The sequence below is a fragment of the Dipodomys spectabilis genome, unplaced genomic scaffold (genome assembly GCF_019054845.1).
Source record: "Dipodomys spectabilis isolate Male_0828 unplaced genomic scaffold, ASM1905484v1 ptg000365l, whole genome shotgun sequence".
NCBI lineage: Eukaryota > Metazoa > Chordata > Mammalia > Rodentia > Heteromyidae > Dipodomys > Dipodomys spectabilis.
In genome coordinates, this window is record NW_024871042.1 from 4,917,446 (window position 1) to 4,938,571 (window position 21,126).

Consider the following 21,126-nt stretch of genomic DNA (forward strand, 5'->3'; position numbering starts at 1 on the left):
ATATAAGTTCTTTCAACTTAAGATATCTAAACAATGTCTGAAATTAATGGGAAGAGCTACCAAGACACTCTTGCCTTTGATCTCCTATACCTTTCTTTCTAGACTTGAAAGGGTATATTATTGTAGCTAAGAAAGGGTTTGGGGCTCAGTCAGACCTACTTAGAATTATGTCCCTCCTACTCATTAGCTTCTGAGTTTGTCCATCATAGGAACTCTTCAAAGTTCCAAACTTGTAAATATACACAATGACAACACATTCCTTGCTCATAATTTACAAGGGCTAAGCCAAATGCAAACGAGGGAGTTGAGGCCCTAAAACCAAATAAAACAGCCAAACTGTCTGCTAAAGTTCACACAGATCATAGGTGGCAGATCTGAAATTCCAAGCTAGACAACCTGAACCTGTTTGTAAGACACCCTTCTTTGGCTAGGCATATCTACCTCAAAGGATCACTCCAAAGGCTTTATGAAATTGTACAGCTGCAGTCTCAATCCCAGATGTGACATCCAGGGAAAGTGATCCTGAAGGATGGAGATGTGACACTTCTTTCATGACTGGAACAATGCTGATGTTCAGCCAAAATTTCCACTAAGCATTTCTGTTAAGATAATATAGGAATCTGACCATACTTGTGATCTACTACAAGAGATATTTTTCCAATGATGAACTTCCTAATATGACTTGAGAAGGAAAAAAGAAATCTTTATTTATATTACCTTCGATTACCTTAGTGGGCCTCAGCTGCCCCACAAGTTTCCTTAGGGAAAAAATGGAGAGGACCTGACACACATAGAGGAGAAGCTATATGAAGTGAAGGTCAAGACAGTCCAGCCAAAAGCTAAGAGAACCCTGAAGCTGTAAGAGGCAAAGAAGGATTCTTTCTTAGACTTTCTGTAGGGAGTGTAGCCCTGATGACATCTTAATTCAGGATGTATGGCCTCAAGAAACAGAAGAGAATTAATTGCTCTTGCTTGAGGCCCCCCCCACATGTGGTAATTTGTGTGGAAGTCCTAGGGAACTACTATAACTCCTCTCATGGGCTGAGAGCGTGACTACCAGTTTCTGGAAGCAATCATATTTGCTTCTGCATACGTTAAAAGGGTGCAACTCTGCCTTAGAATCCTTGAGTCTCAGTTTGAACCTCTTTTTAAAACTCTCCTCAATCCTGTTGAATTATTTTTTAGCTTGTCTTAACTTCTATAATCTCCTTCTTGTGTCCCCAAAACTATAGTTTTATTAGGTTTGGAGAAAAGAGCTCAAGCCCTATATAATGGGTTGTCATTTTATTGTTCACCAGCATCTGAATCAACTTCTGAGAAATTTGGATATTTTTCCATCACACTGATCAGGCAGAAGACTGAATTACCAACATCTAGCACATACAAAGGCCCAGTATTGAGCTCTCAGCTTCTCGGGGTACGGGCACCTGACCCTCGGCTGAAGAGTCTGGAGAGGGAAAATTAAAAGAGGCTTGTTTAGAGGGGAACTTCTTCCAGTACCCAAGTACAGCAGTAACACTGTATTTTCATGTTCACTCCATAAGCTGCTGTGATGTTGATGCAGGGCTGGCAGTGGCTCATTACCAGGCATGTCAGCAGGTAAGCATTACTCTGGCTCTGATGCCTAAACTTGCATGAATCCCATGGCTATTCTGGAGTCTGATTCCACTCTACATGGGAACAAATAGACTCATGAAAAACTTTAAATATTAACTCACTGAGTTTTATCCTGAAAACAGCAAGGGATATCCTAAAGAAAGTGACATGATCACATATGCATATTATAAAGAGCTCCTTTAGCAATGGTATAGAAAATAGATTGAAGACAACTTTGGTTTAAATATAGTGCATTATGTACGGTTATCTTTGTTTCCTTACCAACCTTGTGGCATGATAAATATATAAATAAAAAGTCACTAACTTACAAGTGCAAAGACAATGGAGGAAAAATAAGCAATGGAGAGATGTCAGCCCAGATTCCTAAGGTATATGGGGGAGGTGGAGAAGGGATCCCTATGAAGCAAAGACAGTTGGATCATGCACCTTCAGGATGACAAAGGGAGGAAGCCAACTGGAAGCAAGTTGATTGGACTGAAGAACTTTGAAAGGCTCATTAATCAAGGTGCCAGATACCTCTGGTGATAGAGTCGGGGAAGAGATGAAAACAGAAGGATCAGCTGATCTTTAAATAGATAGATCGTATGGTATAGATAGATATGTGAAACATGAATAAAATGATAAGCAGTAGTCTTGGGGATAATGGAACAAGAACAGTATGCCATAAAACAGGAACATTCAGGGCATACACTAGAGCTCTTGGAAATTAAAAAAAAGAACCAAAAACAACAACAACAAAACAGAACAGCAAAAACAAAAAGTTCGATAATGGCAATGTAAAAGTTGAAATCTCCCAGAAAGTAGAATAAACTTCAGTGCCATAAGAAAAAAACTGGAGAAAATCAGAGGAGTGGCCTATGAAATCTAAAACTCAGATAAATAGGCATTACACAAACAAAACACAGAGAAAATGGCAAAGAAGAAAATATCAAAGAAAAATACAAGCAAATGTCCAATTCACAAACAGGATTTGTCTACTTTGAAAAGGCTATTGAGTGTTCATCACAGTGAATTTTAAAAGACCATTACCTAAACACCATTCCTCCTTAAAGGAACTAGAGATCACTGGGAAAATGTTTGAAGCAGAAAGTGTGTGAAATGAAGAAGAAAACAGTTATCAATATTTTACTTCTGTAGGACTCGAAAGCTAACTTGAAAAACTTCCCACTGGCCCAAAGTGTGAAGATCTCAGCATCTCTTAGAATAATGACTGCAGTGCACCAGGTGTGCCTCAAGCCACAATCTATGATGATTCTTAAAAAGAAAAACACATTGTCTACCTTGAGAAGATGCTAGGATTCCAAGTCATTATTTTGAGAGCTGGTAAATAAGAAAGAATCAAACATTTATTTTGTCTTTCTTGTAAAACTGTAACTGAGGTAACCAGTTGACAAGTGTTTCAGCTAAGAAACAAAATAGGAATGGAAACCAAAGAGAACTTCATCATTTTCTATCTCCTAGTGAATGAAAGATCCAGGCCAAGACTATTGATAGCTGTTTATATCACTAATAAGTGGGCATTTTGTATCTCCCAAGGGATGAACACTCCACCCCCTGTGAGGTCCTGTCGCTGAATTCCCTTTCCTGTTAGCACAAATCAGGTAATAAAAAGCTAGTTTCTTGTGTTCCTGCTATTTAAACTCCAAGAGAATATTTCAGGCTGGTTCTCAGCTTTCACTGAGTGTGAGGATGAAGAATCTGGCATAAACTCTTTGGTAAGTGATTGATTTAATGGGTGACCTGCTGCCTCCAAGAGAACTTTCCTGAATCTCTGCCCAGAGGAAGGTTGGAGGTTGAGGCCGACTCCCTATCTACCAACTCTTCTGCCCTTCAGTCAGTTCCAAGGGGAGGGATGAGGAGGAGCCAGGAAAGGAGGGTACTGTAAACATCCCAAATTGGAACTTTCCCCTCAGCCCCTTCCCTGCCTCTGCCTTTGGTGGTGGTCAGGGAGTGCTGTGTGTAACTTCCAACTCTCCACATCATGGGCTGTTAGAGGAGAGGCTACACGGGCTCAGAGACATGAACTGCAAGGGTCATGATGCTGATTCTGGTTGCTTCCAATAGCTGAGTGTAGTTCTAATGATCCTGTTTAGGAGGTGACACCAGGAGCAGAGTGAGTGAGTAAGGCCAATAGGAATCTTTCCACATGGAATTCTAAGTTAGACACACATGACCAAGGTTTTGGCAAGTACAAACTGCAGGAGGGTCAAGGGAGGGAGTTAGCACCATAGATATCTAGAGCTTAATTTCCTTGGTGACCTGAGGAATGCACTCAGAGCTATCCCATCCAGTGCTGAGGAAGCAGGATTGTCTTTTCCCCATTAATTGGGTCATTCATAGAGGGTTTGCTGAGTATGCTATCTGACCAGAGATCATGGCAGCTAGGTTGAGGTCTCCCATATCTATCCAGGAAGTGACCAAACTCAAAGCAGAACCAGACCAACTCGGTCCTGGTGCTTGGCATGTAACAGCTACATGTGAAGATCTTTTATAAAGCTTAGTCTGGAGCCTGAGAAAAAGAGGTCCTGAAAAGAAAGGGGAACAATTGTGCTCACTGTGTCACCAGGGATCCAGCTTCTGACCTGAGCTGTCCTCCTCATGGGTTCAGCACCTCTTTCAGCCAGCTCTTTAAATAGGGCGAATTCTGCCTCTGGCCTGACAGTTTTGATGAAAAAGCTGACAGTAGTCATTAACCCTGCCTGTAAGTTAAGGTCACCTGAGGAACTTTACAAATACTGATGGCTCTTCTTCTCCCTAAAGTGGGGAAGGTAATTGGCTGCTGGCACCAGGAGCTTTTAAAATGTCCCCAGGTGTTTCTAATGAGCAGCCACAGCTTCTAAGAGAGCTGAAGCAGGAAGCCCTATTGCAGGCCAGTATTGTTTTAGTAATCGGGAAGGAATTTCTCACGTCTTTATACAACTCTGCTCACTGAGTTTGGGGAAGAAAGAGACTAATATAGGGATGTGTGACTGAGCCCCTTTGCTTGCAGACCTCTAGTGGGAAGAGAATGACACATTGTCACTGACTAAAGAATGATTTATTGATTGATTGTGAAGGTTCAGAAGTCCTACCCCTTGGTCCCCTTGCAGCCATAAAAGACTGCTTACCAGCTGGAGCTCTTCAACTCCCCAAACATCCGTTTCCACATTTATAAAAAAAAAAAAAAAGTGTATTCTTGTTGCCTGAGTAAGTGCAAATGAAACATAGACCTAGCATGCAAAGCACAGATACCCCTTTCAGCTCTCGACCAATATTCAGTAGGTCTGGCCAAGAGTAGTCCTGTGTTACAGGTCACAAGGAAGCTACTGTAACAGGTGAGGAAATACCCTGTTAGTCCTCTTGTGCCGGTCAGTCAGATACAATGTGGAAGGGACATTTGAGGAGCCTTGCTTCAGCTGGGAGAGAGCACCTCTCTTTCTTCAGCTTTTCCTCCTTGGCCAATTTACTCTCAACTACAGAGACTGTAACCCAACAGCCAGGGTGAGCACCAAGGACTAAAGGACCTTCAAGGTTTGAGAAGGATGGTGTGTAAATTAAGACAGAAGAAAGTATAGCTTCTTAAATGGTCTTAAGCAGGAGTGTTTGTAGACTTGTTTGCTCAGCTCCCAGGGGTTCAATTCCTGGTGTGGGTGCCGAATGATATTGGTCCTCTAGGACTCCATTTATTGTTATTAATACGTTATTAATAATGTGGCATCATCCAGAGTGTGAGGTCACAGTAGATATTAAGAAAAGCAGGATTCTGTTTACTGAAAGCAGCATATTTGGAGGCTTCTCTGTCCAGTTCTCATAATAGATCAGGTTTGGGGAATTTGGGAGGTGCCAAGTCCAGACAGTATAATCACAGTTTGAAGCCAGTCCTTCCAAGGAGCCTGCATGTTAGGTCAGTGCAGAATGCCACAGTCCATTTCAAGCCACAGCTCAGTACCTGATATAATGGGAGATAGGTGCAAGCCTGGGATGTGCACAAAATGCATTTCCCCCACCCAAGTAGTCTTGACTGATGTGAGTTTAAAGGAAAAGTAGTAATAGGAAGAAAGGAATTCTTTGGAAAGAAGCATGGAGCTATGGTAGAGCAAGGAAGAAAGGCATCCTGTGATGGTGAAACAGTAAAGCAAGCAGTTGTAGTAAGATTCCAGGGTGAGTGAGAAGAGCTAGAGCTGGGAGACTGAGCAGGTACCAAATACTGAAGACCATTTCTGTGTTAGAGAGCCTAGACTCTATTCCTCCTCAGCCTACTTTGTGAAACTTGCAAATCTACAGAAAAATGGCAAGAATATGGCAGTAAATAACTATGTGCTCCCAATTTGTTAAAGACATCATAACTAAATGCTTGGGCATCAGCCTCTAGGAGGAAAGGACATTGTCTTACATAACCACAAAGCCATTATCACACCTCTAGAACTAAACATTTAATAACATATTGAATCTATTATCTGACATTCCTTATAAAATTAAATGCCTGAATTAATCTCTAACTGAAGGTTTTAGATCTCCTGTTCTTTATCTAGAGTCTGCTTGGGGATGATATATTGTGTTTGTACATATTGGCTCTTTCATCTTTTGTAATGTAGACCAGCCTCCCACCTTTGATTTGTTTTGCCCCTCAGCGTGAATGTGTGTAAGTGTTCTCTTATAATTAGGTTAAGGTTAAACATTTTAGCAAAATCACCTCATAGAAGAAACCATGGCTCTTTCACGATGTCTCATCCAAGGGCCTTAGGATAGCAGCTTGTCTCAATATTGTTGGGTTAAGTGGTTCACTGGATTTTGTACCACCACAGTCTAATTTAAAGATACAGTTGACCCTTTCTAATTTAGGGTCTTTTTACAATTCCTTCATTCCCCAGTTGTAGCTTGGCATTCTTCTCTAGAGAAAATTTACAACAAGCCACCCCCTCCTTTAAAAATTATCGTTGTATACTCATGAGGTTCATTTTTTAAAATTCAATACATATTATTGTGCTTTTTGTGAGACGATGGGAATCCTTCAAAACCAGCTTCTGTGTCATTGATTGTTGACTTTGATTTCAAGTAGAGCCAGGATTTTTGCCCTCCTTTGTACTTTCCTGCTTCATCCTTATAGATAACCATGTCTCTAAAGATCCCTAAATCCTTTTGGTGAGGAATGGTTATTAGAGACCAATGGTGTTAGGGATGCCCTTGCTACCTAAGAGTCTTAGAAATGTATAGCTAAAAGTATATAAAATAACACCAGTTCAAGTGTTGTTCTGTCCCTCATCCCATATCCCCACAATGGCTCTGAAATATACAAATGCATTTCCTATTTGCTCTGTCTCTCTCTATCTGTATATCTATGTATACCTATCTATCTATCTACACACACACACACACACACACACACACACACATATGTCTTTCCAGATTACTACCTAAGTAACTCCAGCAATAGAAGCAAACTCACAAGGTTTACTTCAGAGGATTTCATTAAGAATTGGTTGAATTTATTAGTTGTCTGCACTTAGGTTTTCAGTGTGTACAATTTGATTCATTTGTGTGAATACCACTTTAGGGTGTTTTGTTTGTTTGGGTTTTGGTTTTTTTTGGTCTTTAGTTTCTACTTTGGAAACATAAAATACCTTTCAGAAGTTAATACTAAATAAAATGATTTCCCTAACAAAGTTTCTTGTTAGGGGAATATTTTTTCTGATAGTTTTTTTTATTATTACAAATACTGCTTTAGTGAATTGTTTTATGCACGGACTTGTATCCTCTGGGTAAATGCTTGAAAATGGGATTGCGGAATTGAGGGGCAAAGACACATGGAGTTCATGAGATGTTGTGTCATTCACTTCTGTAAAGATTGTTCTATTTGAATATTTATTGGTTTTGTTGGAGAGTGAATTTGAGGGAAATTGAAATGTGTGTGTGTGTGTGTGTGTGTGTGTGTGTGTGAGAGAGAGAGAGAGAGAGAGAGAGAGAGAGAGAGAGAGAGAGAGAGAGAGAGAGAAACAGAGGGAGAGGGAGAGAGAGAGGGGTTAGGAGCCACTACAGATGTCCAGCCAGGTAATAGCAAGTGACAGATCCAGTGCAGTAGGGAAAGAGGTGAGGATCTCAGTTTGAGTCTCTGCTCTTGATTGGTGTGTTCATCAAGGAGATGAAAAGAATGGAAGGACACAGGAACAATATGATTCCCAGTTATTTCAGCAAAGGTAAGAAAACATGGATAAAATGGAATAAAAAGACTTGCAGGTATTTAGGCAAAGGTAAAATGGCATTTTTGATGTCTGACCAAAGACAGAAAATACAAGGAAGAAGGTACATACATACTTGTGTGTGTATGTGCGTGTGTGTTCGTGTGGGTATCTACACATATTATGTGACCCTGTAATGTTATGTGTGTCTCTGTGTGCATGTGTGGCTATGTGTACATGCATGTAATTTGTGTACATGTATCATTGTGTGTACAGGAATATACATACACTAGAATGAGTTCAGCCTGAACATAAGGAATTTGAGAAATAGATGCCCATGAAGCCTGGAACATCAGGCAGGTGGGACTATTAGCAAAGCAGTCTTAGCATGATGAAGGCAGTAAAAAATGTGATCCTGGCTTGGATACTGGTCGCACATGCCCATAATCATCACTACTCAGGAGACTAAGATCTGAGGGTTAGGGTTCAGAGCCATCCTGGAAAGGAAAGTCCGTAGGACTCTTATCTCCAGTGAACCACCAAAAAGCCAGAAGTAGAAGCTTGGCTAGTGCCCAAGCCCATAATTCAAGTCCCAGGACCAGCATGCCACGTGAGCCCATTGCCGCATGCACACACACACACACACACACACACACACACACACACACACACACACACACACACACACACACAGATGCAGTCCTGGATTATATGGATGCAAGCACTGCAGATTGTCCCCAAACTCTGGTTATTTAAGTGCTGATTTTTCTTTTTCCCAATGAACAAGTGTACTCTCTGCTTTACATGTAGAAGTATTTCATCTGAAGAAACATCTGAAAGCTAAAGAATAATGTATTGAACCTCTTCTGTAAAAATATAAAAGTGCTGCTGAAAAAAATAATTGGACTTTATTTTCTAGCCTTTTGGATGCTACACATGTTATAGCATTCTACCGCAAGGCAGACAATATCATCTTGGTCCAGTGTGCAGCAGGGAAACAGATTGCTGTCTCAGGACCTCCTCACAACCTGTCACGGTACCTCCCAGGCAGGGTGAAAGTATTTGTCTTTGACAAAATATAATATTGTTTCATGATTAAAAACTCTTAAGAAAACCAGAAACAGAAGGAATGTGCATAAAAACAACAATGGCTATCTGTGACATAAACAATATAATACTAAATAGGGAAAATTGAAATTATTTTTTAATTGGAACAAGAAGGGCTGTCCATTCACCCTTTTCTTATTAATATAGTACTGAAATTTCTAGCCAGAGCAGTAAGAGAAAAAAAGGATTCACATGGAAGAACTTAACTTATTCCTATATGCAGATGATATGACCCTATACTTAAAAGATCCTAAAGAAACCACTATAAAACTCCTCCATCTGATAACACCTTACAGAAAAGTAACAGGTTGCAAAATCAGAATACAACAACCAGTAATGTTTTATATACTAGCAATAAACAGACAAGAGATAGTAAGAAGATAATTTACAATAGTCTACACACAAAACAATGCCCTAGGAATATGCTTATCTATGGAGGTGAAAAAAATTTTACAAGAAAAACTATAAAACCTTGAAGAAAAAAAATTTGGGAACACACCAGAAGATGGAAGGAATTCACATGGTCATAGATTGGCAGAATTACTATGTAAATGGCTATCGTGCTGCAAACCATCTACAGATGCAATTCCTATCAAAATCCCTCTGCCATTTCTCATAGGAAGAGAAAATTAGTCCTCAAATTCATGGAACATAAAAGACCCTAAATGAAAAAAGTAATAGCAAGAAGAGAACTACTGGTGGTATCACATTGTCAGATTTCAAGTTATAATTCAGAGTCATAGTAACAAAATAACAAGGTATTGGCACAAACACAGACAAGAAAAACAATGGAACAGAATAGCCCCAGAAGCAGACTCAGAAAGCAATAGCTGTGGTTTTTGTTTTTGCTTTTTTTTAAGGAGTCAAAAACATGTGCTAGAGAAAAGACTGCCTCTTCAGCAAATGGTGCTGGGAAAATTAGGTATCCACATGAAGATAGAAAGTAGATCCTTCTCTCTCCTGCAGAAAAATCAATTCAAGATGGATCAGGATTGTAAGACCTAAAACTTTAAAAAGTAATAGTGCAAAAGATAAGTAAAATGCTGAAAGAAGTAGGAATGGCCAATTATTTTCTGAATAGGGTATCAGTTGCGCAGGAAATAAGAGCAAAAAATGACAAATGGGATCTCATCAAATTAAAAAGCTTCTGCACATCAAAGGAAATAATTACTAGAATCAAGAAACAACCCACAAAATTGAAAAAAAAATCTTCCAGCTATTCATTAGATAAATGATTAATATCCTGGATATAGAAAGAGCTCAAAATTAACCACGAAAAGGACAAATAACTCAATAAATGCTCAAATGAATTGAACAGACAGTTCTCAGAAGAGCAAATGGCTAACAAATACACAAAGATATATTCAACATCCTTAGCCATGAAGGAAATGCAAATCTAAACTACAGGAGATTCCATCTCATCCCAGCCAAAATGGTCATCATTAGAAAAAAAGTGCTGGTAGGGATTTGGAGCAAAAGGGAATCCCATACATAATGCAGGGATTTCACATTAGTGAGACATCATGGAAATCAGTATAGTGGTCTTTGAAACACTAAAAATTGAACTACCATATCTTGTATATATATCCAAAGGAGTTTTAATCAACAAACAAGAGAAATACTTGTACACTCACATTTAATGCAGCAGTATTGACAATACCCAAGTTATGCAATCAGCTTAGGTGATGACCAACTAATGAATAGATAAATAAAATATGGGTACTTGCAAGGGGAGGTGAGAGGAGAGAGGTAGATGAATGAAGTGGGGAATGGAGAAAATGCAGTCAAGAATTTCTTGCATATGCCACACAATTGAGAAAAAAAAGGGAATGGTGGGTTGAAGGCTGGTCAAGGATAACCCAGATCAAGATGTATTCTATACATAAACTGTGTTGTTAAATGGCAAAACATTTCAATACATTGCCTACAGAATTAAGGGAATGGATGGGAGGTGTGGGTGAGAATGTTAAAAAGAGTAACATTTACGAAGATGCACTGTATTCATAAACTGCTTTGTTGAATGGCACCTCCTTTGTACAACTACTCAAAGACAATAAAAGATTCTTACATACAATGGAGTATTGTTCAGCCATAAATAAAAATTAAATAATTAAATTATGTTGCTTGCAGGAAAATAAGTATAACTGGAGATCATCACATTGACTGAGATAAGCCAGATATAACATGTTTTTGTTTATATGAAGAATCTAGACTTAATATGATACTGACGATGATAATGAGGATGATGATGATGATGATGGGACATGAGCATAGAAGAACTGTTCAAGAGAGGTCGGAGGCAGGTGGGAGGAAAGGAGAGTGTCCTGGGGAGTGAGCAGAATTGAAGTATACTACATATATATGTATATGCTACCATAATAAAATTTCCAAATTCTGTTTGAAAAGAGGTATGAAAAGGATACTTAAAGGAATATAAAAGAAGTGGTAGCCGGGTGCCAGTGGCTCATGACTGTAATCCTATATGCTCAGAAGGCTGAGATCTGAAGACTTTGGTTTGAAGCCAGCTCAGGCAGGAAAGTCTATGAGACCCTTATCCAACTAACCCCAGAAAACTGGAAGTGGCACTGTAGCTCAGTGATAGAGAGCTAGCCTTGAGTGATAAACCTCAGGGACAGCACTCAGGCCCCGAGATCAAGCCCCATGATGGACAAAAAAAATGAAGTACATACAGTGTATACAACTATGGAAACATTACAATGCAATCACTATGTACAGTAAATGTATGATAACTGTGTGTGTGTATATATGTGTGTGTATGTGTATGTGCTCACTAACATGCTTCTATGGATATGCCAAGTCACCAGGAAAAGAGACTCTTCCTCTTCTATTAGAAATGTTCATTGTTTTCTGAGAGAAAGTTGTGTTTGGCAAAATACTGAGCCTGAGTATGATTGCATGACTTTAACACCAGTAGATATTTCCACATTTTGGAAACCTTATAAAAAATTCTGCTATTAGCAAGCATATAGATTTGCCTATTTGCAGGAACATGCTGGAGATCTGTGTTCTTCATGTTTGCATTATACAAATGATGGGAAAGTTCCTTCAGACACCAATAACAATAGAACACAGCTCTTTTTTCAGTTTTGTTTATTTTAGTTCAATCCCTTAAGAATACTTCCTAGTCCTCTTACACAGAACCTAGCACACCATACGCGACCATTTCCTAACTTATTTACATCAGCAGGATCCCAGCTGGGCTGTGATTATTACACTTGCTCTTTACTCCCTGGAAGCAGGTCTGCCAACTTTGACTTCTGCTGTCTTCTGCTTTGCCTCTGTCAGCTCTCTTCACGCTAATAATACCATTATTCTCCTTGTTTGCTGGTTTGAAGATCTAGTGGGCTAGGACGCAGCTATTCATATTACATAGTGTCAATATTGTGTATTAAATAAAAGTCATGAGACTCTAAGAGACGTCTCAAAAATAAATGTGTCACCAGGGGTCAGGATGTTGATATAATAAAGTAACAAATCTACTTTAAAGGAAATGAAAACATTTATTTTGAGCAACATGTGAGTGACCGCGGTGTGTAGGGACAGCTATTCAAAGTGCCTAAATGGTATGTGCACCTTAGAAGAGATGACATGAACTTTTATAGTCACCAGATGAAACAAAACCCATACATTTTCCAACTGGTCATAGCATCAGGTAGGCAGGCTAAAGCAAGGTAGGGAAATCTCTTCTACACATTTTACATGATGTCTTACATAACTTGTAGCTTTAGAGTTAGTGGAGGCTAATAAGTCTGGTAAGCTTAGAGATACATTCTAATTTTATTAGCTGTGAGAATATTAGATCAAATAGGAAAATTAAGGTAGTTGGCAATCAAAAGCCTTAAAATAGCCCCAGATAATGTTGGCTTGTGATCTACAGCATTGCATCTCTCAATAGTCACTATATCCTAGTCTATCAATGTCCAGCAATCTGCAGCAAGATCTTCAATACATCCTGCAGCTTCTCCACAAAACTTCAGTTAACAAAGGCACTTGCAGCAAGGTGAGAAATTTCATAGTTTAAGAACAAGGATGTTCCTCCATATCCTTGAAGGAACTGTGACTTTTGCATTATTAGAGTCTTAGCCATAACACCTACCTGCGCATGCTCATTTTCACCAATGAGAAGTCTTCCAGTGCAGCTGACCAAAGAGCTATGGCTCCATTGTTCACATGAATTCTTTCCTTGAGTAGTAGTAGATGGACAGGGATTTTTACCTTGAGGCTGGAGAGAAGAGGCCCTACACTAGGGTTCTGAGTTCTGACCTACTCCAGGTCCCATCACTTCAGACTAGAAGGTCTTGGCGAGTTGGAACCTCCTTTTCTACAGTTCCTTAGGTGCAAAAATCGAGCTGTTACCTGCCCTGCTCAGGTGGTGATGGTGTGAAACTTTATGCAAGCATTGCAGTCTGAAAATACAAAGTACCTTTGTTATATTGTTATATTGGGGATACGGCAAATATACAACAGACAAGGTAGGCACGCACATCATGCTTTTACTCAGTGACAAGCATATAATCATTTCTTTCCATCTTTAATGCTCTCCCCTTTCTTTCAATATTTCCTCTACTGCCAGGAATTTTATTTCTCTTATCAGGTTAAAGTAAGTTTTTTTAAAATCGTTTATTAGCCCATTTTAGAGTGGTTTTCTTGTGACATTTATATATATTTACAATGTGTCTTGATTAAACTCACCTAAAATCTGAAATACCCACCTTCCTGAAGGCAGTTTCACTTTTCTGAAGGTAACTAAATTCAAGAAGAAATGTCACAAAGCCTCTATTGTCCCAGTCCTCATACTATTGCTTTTATTATCATCAGGAAAATGACTGATATGTTGACTTGACCCGGGAAGCTCTCAATTTCTGACCCCCTTTGATATTCCAACATGGTAATTTCCTGTGCTCAAGCTAATAATTTCTAACAAAAGAGAATTACATTCTCCGTTTAAGATTATCTAAGCAGTATTTACAATGTGATGTTGGCCTCATTTTTATGGTGAAACTCCGGAGGAGAATTAAAACAGAGCTCCATGTAAATAAATGCAAAGATAATGCACCACCTTCTCTATTATTCTGTTTTTCCCATTCTCAGGAGATATCACTCTTTCTTGAATCAGACAGGAAAGAGATAGGTTCATGGGGAAGATGATGAGAATTGAACTTAAATTTACTGTGTCATTTTAATATGCTGCTTCCTTTACTTGACAATGAGGTTCTTAGAGGATTGTCTTCAAAGCTCTGCTGATATGCTAAATAAATAATGCCCTGGGCTGGTAGCCTCTAGATAGGCTTCCACCAAGGTCATAAATCTGTGTTCCTCACTGAGCATCAGCCCAGTTACTCCATTTTTATTTCTGCCTGACCCATAAAAGCTATCTTCAGTGTTACTGATTATGAGCTCTTCATTTGATTTCAAGTTATGTCACCCTAAGGCAGGGAGAATTTCTTCACAATATATCTCTCATTTTTAATACAGAGCTTCAGTGGGAAAGCCTGTGTGCACAGCTGAGAGAAACAAGTAGGGGTCGGGCGGGCTAAGATTCAGGAGGGGACAGGGCAGTCAGGCCACCACTCCCTTGCTGCCAGAAGTTGTGCTGCAGGCATGTGGGAGGTGTGCAAGAGAGACTTCCATTTGGTCTTTCCGCCTCATCCCTAACTCTACACTAACACTGCCATTTTTCTTTGAGCCAAGATCCAGCTGTGGCTGGGTCAGAGCCATACTTTGGGTGTTTGGGTCTCTGCAGCCATTATCTCTGCCAACACTGGTTTTACAGAGACATGGTCAAGAGCTGTATGATTTTGCTTGAGGTTTGTTGAAGAGAGCATGCAGGATTGGAGCCAAGAACATAAGTCATCGAGAGTTTTCTCCTGGCTCTGTACTCAGGCAGGTGCAGTTTCTAGCCATACCAAGTGTCCTGATGCCAAAAGAAGGAAAACACGCGGAGTAAAGTTGGGAGTGAAGGAGGCAAAGAAGAAAGGGAGAGAAGAGAGAAGGGGGGAGAGAAGCTGAGAAAGGAGGAAAAGGCCATTCTTCCAGTTTATTTGTGTGGAAATTAAAACCAGAACCTGTTCTGTAGAGTTCTGTAGCCTTCAGGGAGAACATTAATGGGGAAAATAGTGCATAAAAATGCAGCTGATCCATGTTGGCAGCCCTTCTCCCCTGAGATACCTTTGCCCCAGGTGGTGACCACACACACACACCCATGCATATGTAGACAGGCAAACAAACATGCATGCTCACTCATGCAAATATTACACATGCACATGTACGTATACATACTGGTGGATAAGCACACACAGTCATCCATGTACACAGAAGCAAAAGTTACACTTGCATGTACCCACAAATAGGCATAGGGGCGCATCTGGCTCCATCCTTCCTGTTTAGAGTCTTAGCATTTGAGATTGTCTTTTACCCTGATTAGTAGTGGAATCATGCCCTTCACCCTCCACCTGTGCTCATGACTATAGTCCAGCCCAGATACATATTACTGCTGGAGTGGGGGGGGGGGGTGAGGTGGGAAGATCTTAGGTCCTGTGTTCATGATGGTAGAGGAACTGTTCTGCAGCTGGTGTTTTTAACTGGCTGTTTGTCAATAGAAAGGGAGCATTGATGTTTTTGCTTGTGCCCCTAGTCCCATCCCTTTTCTCACATCACAAACATATTGATATGTCACACTTTGGTCTTCTGGAAAGCAGATGCCAAAGCAGGTTGCAACACACAATGATTTTATTAGGGAAATGCCTGCAAAGAGGATCAGGTTGCTGGGGAAAGGGAGAACATATAATGAACCCTGTGTTGTCTGACTTTGAGCAAAAGAGCGGAAGAGTGTCTGGAGGCATTCTTTTGGTTAGATGTGCAGTCTAAGGGATGTTGAGTAAGGTAATCAGGGAATCCCAGAGTCCACAGTTATTAGCTGGGAGCAACCTACCTCTTCAGTCATGAATTTCATTCCCCTTGCTTAGTTGGTGTTACCTGCCAGGAGGCCAGAGCCTGCCTTCCCTGCTGCTGGCAAAACTGCAGTTGAGCAAAGGGAGGAGGTGAATGTAGCACTTACCCAGTCAGAAGCAGTAGACCCAGTTAGTTTTATGCTAGGATTAAAAAAAATCAACGTTTCACTCAAGAAATAGGTTTACAATAGAAAAAATAAAAATCAATCACATAAGCATTTGGTAACAAGGTGTTCTCTCTATCTGATTTCAAGGATATTCTCCCCACATCTAACAGGGGTAACCCATAGGCAAAACTACAGTCAGTGCCAAGAAATGCCACAGACTTAAGCTCTGACAGGGAGCATTTATCTCGGAGTACAAAGAGTTTCTGGATAGTGAGAGTAGCTGTAAGCATTCCAGCGGGTTATAGCATCGTCATATTAGGGGCTTTTAAAAGCAGGCGAGAATCCTCTTCTGTTATGATAAGTGCAATGACTATGACAGGAGATTTGAAGTTACTTTCTGAGCTACCTAAATTCCCTAGTAGCTGGTTGAGGTCAGCATCTTTGCCACCCAGAGCATCTAAATGAGGTCAGCAAAAGTCACTGATGTGGCCACAGAGGGAGGGGAGTGCATATCCTTGCACTGAGGCCAAAGATATGCTAAGGATGTTTATACAGAAAGGTCATTAGCAAGATCCAAACCCCAAAGCAAGTAGTCTGAGACAGAGTTGTCACTTCACATCTTTTTTTTTACAAAATTAAGCAGATATTTATATGCAATCTTAAAAATCGTCTTAACAAACAATGAAAAGCCCCGGAGTTAAACACTCAACTGCTCAATCTGTCATTGAAGACAAAGAAAAGTACCTCAGTACTTTAAAACTCTTTTTCTGTGTCCATCTTCCAGTTGTTCTGTTGTGACCATGCTCATCAAAGTATAGGCAGAGCCCCTAACAAAGGAGTCCCCCACTACCTGTTCCCGAAGACATTGGTAAGTGAAAGAAAAAATAGCAACAACAATCAGAAAGGAAAACCAGGAAGCCTTCAGTTTGAGGCTCCAGGTCTCTCTACATCAGATAGAAAGCATGCAGAGGTCAGCCCAATTGTGTAGCCTTGGCCAAGAAAAGGAATAAATGTTTTGCCAGTTCATGGTAGACAGTTGCATTATCTAGCATATATTCACCAAAACATCTTCAAATACTGGTTTAGTGCTATGAATTATGAGAAGTACAAATCCATGTGGAGCTTTCGATGAATTTTCTGTAAATAGTGATGGCAGTAATTGTCTTCACCTTAATTAACTTTAGATGGAGACAAGGAATATGGTTCTATTCTTCAGGTAGTTCCAATTATGATATGGTTTTGTTTTGTTTTATCTCTCTCAAGTAGCTATCTCTCTAGGAAATTCTCTCTTCTCTAGATTTAATGGAATATGCCTGCTCTCTGCAATATATTATTCAGGGCATTTCAACTTCTATGTAGAGCAATATCTCCCATATTTTATTAGTAGACTAATGATAGATGACCAAATCCTTGTGCATAAAAGATTTATATTTTATTTTCATGTTTGGGAATTGAAACTGGGTCAAATCACAGGGAGCTCTTCCACAAACTAATGAGCTTACAAAATCCAGATCCTCGGAAATCATGCTTGCGGTGGTTTTAATGAATGTTCCACAGGGAAAATGCACCAAGACTTTTCTTTTGAATCAGGCAGTGACTAAACTTAGGTCACTGTAGGTAAATTTTCTCCATGATGCAGACTATTAAACTTAACATCTGAATTACCTTTGATTTTTTTTTTATTCTCTTGCCAATCACAATAGTTGATTTTCCTCTTTGAAAAGGAAGATAAAGGTGAAACTGAGATGTTTTCTACTGCCTTGTCTAGGGCCAGCTGTGAAGTTGGCAAGAGTAACTCAGTTTCTCATTTTGTTTTAAGATATAACGTATTCACACAAAATTTGAGGTATGACAAATGCTACAAATACCATGCCTGCCACTGAACCAATAGTTTGTTACTCTCAAGCTCCTTCCATGCATGAGGCTACATAGGGCAGGACATCATGATCATCTGGGGCAAGAAGAACCAAGTGGCAATGTGGCTTTTATTTTGGTTTTCCTAGAAAGGAACAGGTAAAACAGAGTAAGCAGGCCTTAGAATTGCCTGGTTTTAATCATTTCTGAGGCTCTGGGATATAGAAGCTGTCTCTAGGATTTTGATGCCTGTCTCTAGCCTGCTTGGGACAGGTGGGTGGTAACTCCAGATAGAGTGTTCAAGGTGCTTAGAGTGTGGGCTCACATTGATTACTTTGTACTTTTTTGTTGGTAATGGGATTTGAACTCTGGGCCTTAAGCTTGCTGGGCAAGCACTCTGCCAGTTGAGCCACACTGCTTTTAGGCTTATACTTTTTTGCCTTGGCTGGATTAGATCACAGTCGTCTTATTTATACTTCCTAGGATAGCATATGTGAGCCATAGTGTCCAGCCCTGTTGGTTTGTTTTTGAAAAGTACATTTTTGAGGTTAAGTTAATTTCTAGAAGTTGGATGATGCTGATAGATGTTCTCCTTTTCAGCGTCAGCCAGAAATTCCATGTCAGAGCATCAGAATCCAGAAAATGAAAGACATCACTTATACACAGTCATAAGCTGAAACTCCAGAGGTTTATCAAAAAAGATAAGACGTAAGGTACATTTGCCTAGCCACAAATACTCCATAATGGAAACCTTTATAAATAGAAAATTTTCCTGAGCAGTAAAAACAAGGACCCACAGAACTTTATTTTCCTATAGAAGTCCTTAAACTTGAAGTCTATTTGTCCCTTCTCATCACTCCATTGAGAGGGCAAAGGCCACTTTGTAGAGAGAAATAGAAAGCTTGAACCAGACATGAAAAAGAAGGAATATAGCTTTTGAATGTAATAGTACAAACACATTAGAAAACATTTTTAAGGTGACTTAGTCCAGAAAAGTTCACACTGCAGAAATGGTGTTTCAGTTGTGCAATAAGATAGAGATCACTGAAACTTTGGTGAGAACTTGTTAAAAATGTTAACTATAACATCTAGTTGTGTAGCATGGTATCTACATGTGTTCACAATTGGGTATTGAGCATAATGGGGTTTTTTTCCACAAGAGGAGGAAGTTTTGCCATTGTGCTGGTTGGCTGGCTGTAGAAGAAAGAGAAATTTAGATTTAAGGGTATGTGTGAGGGATTAGGGAGCATTATAGCATATATAAGAGCAAATACCTCAGCTCTGCCAGTCTACCTATCTTCTATTCCTGACAGTAGCTCAGCCTTATCTTCTCCTCAGGGCCCTTACGTAGGATGTTCTATTTGTTGTTTTTGTTTGTTTTGTTTTTTTTTTATTGTCAAGGTGATGTACAGAAGGAATACTAATATTCGTAGGAATACTTAGGCATCTTGAGGATCCCAATATAAACATCATCTCCTCAAAGAGACCTATTCTGAATCCATGATCTGCAAGTACCTATCTTTTTGCTTTCAGAGAGCCCTCTTTCCTTCTTTAGTCATCTGTTGGATTGTTTGTTTACTTGTTCCTTGCCTGTCTTCCAACTGGTCTATGACTGTTTGGCTCCTGTGTGCATCTTCATGAATTATTCAGTACCTGGATGATCACTGGGCACTCATTAAATACCAGAGGAATAATAGCATGGACTGGTGTGAATGATCATGTGAAGGGATATGTCAAGATGGGGAGAAGAGAAAGATGCAAGAGTTTATGAATCAGTAGAAATCAAAAGAGTGGACCAGCTTAATGCCATCAAGTATCCCAGGACTGATGAGTGAGGACATTGGTTTCCTACCTCATGTTATTTTTCTAGGCAAGCATATGCACATGTTCTGAGATGGATGATATCAGTGGGCATCTAGATTTCCATGGTGTGACCCTGCTCTGTGGTTCTCTAGCAAAACTGTATATCTGAGACAAGATAGTTTTAGAACAGCTGATGAGATGACTGGTGAGCAAATGGTTTGCACCTCTGCAATCTAGTCCAATATTCATTCTCCTGTACTTCTTCTCAGTGATATTTGGGCACTGTGGTTGGTTAGACTTGCCTCCTACAATTCCAGAGCATTCTTCCCCTTTACCACCAACAGTGAAGGCATTTTAATGAGGCAAGTGCAGGAGCCAGCTGTATTTTTGGAACAATATTCTATGCACAATTATTGACTCCAGGCAAGCCCATGGAGAATACAATGATTTTCTAATGCAAGGCTTTGTCACGGTAGCTTCCAGCACACTCCTCTCTTCAAGGCTGAACCTGTGGCCCTGTGTTTTGAGAACATGTTGAAATTGTAATGAAGGAAAGAAATGAGTTGCGTTCGTGGATCCCGGTTGTCTAGGAAGAAAATGCTGGCCTTAGTGAATACAAAATGTACCTGACACTTAGAGTTGAGTGACTCTTAACCATATTGAGCTTTCAAAAGAGGCCTTCATTCCAGGAGGATCTGATCTGTACCATCACCATGACTGAATGGCTGAAAAAGATGATCTTGGACCCCTTGACCGACTTCCTGTTTATAGGATGATAGGTAGTATAGAAAAAATGGCATTCATTGACCTCTGTTTCTACATCTCCACATGGAAAATAGTATAGCAGAAAGCAGCCCATGGTCTATCCCCATTTTCCTCAACTTCTACATTTTTATAGAGTGATTTGTAACCTTTATCTCCTGGCCTGTTGAGGAACTTTGAACCATGCCTAGAAACCACTGTACAGTCAGGGCAGACATCTTTCTATTGTGGACTTCTAGGATATAAAGTGGCAATCCCCCAGGCCTCACCACCTACCTTATGTGTTTTATTCCATAAATGCATCTACACGGACACAGAACAGTTGATAGATTTGATCTACCACGAGGCTTTGAAAAAATAAGACGGAAAATCCCACACATCTGTTCAAGGCCTGGTCTCTTCTTGTGGACATAGCTAATTCTTGCTGGAGATTGGAAAGGGACAAAGAAGTTGAATTCAGCCTTGAGTCATAAGATGATTTGTGGTACAATTACCCAGCTTTTTTATTGTGAAAATACCGTACAGAGGGGTTACAATTACATGGGCAAGGTAATGAGTGCGTTTCTTATCAAGCATTGTTGCCTTCTCCTTTGTTTCCCCTGGTGAGAAACTAGATTAGTGACTGAGTTTCTGAGTGAATCTAGAACTTTCAGTACTACAAAGGAAATACACATTCCTATGGATTGATTATGTTTCACTTTGTTGAATATGGAGGAAAGCCTTTACATTTTGTCTTTGCTGAAAGAATGA

At 39.9% G+C, this 21,126-nt stretch overlaps 1 protein-coding gene across 1 annotated transcript in view; it reads left to right on the top strand.

Moving 5' to 3' along the window:
* Slc24a3 (solute carrier family 24 member 3) overlaps nucleotides 1-21,126 on the top strand; it is a 469,379-nt gene that overhangs the window by 197,437 nt on the left and 250,816 nt on the right. The gene's annotated exons all lie outside the window — the stretch shown is intronic.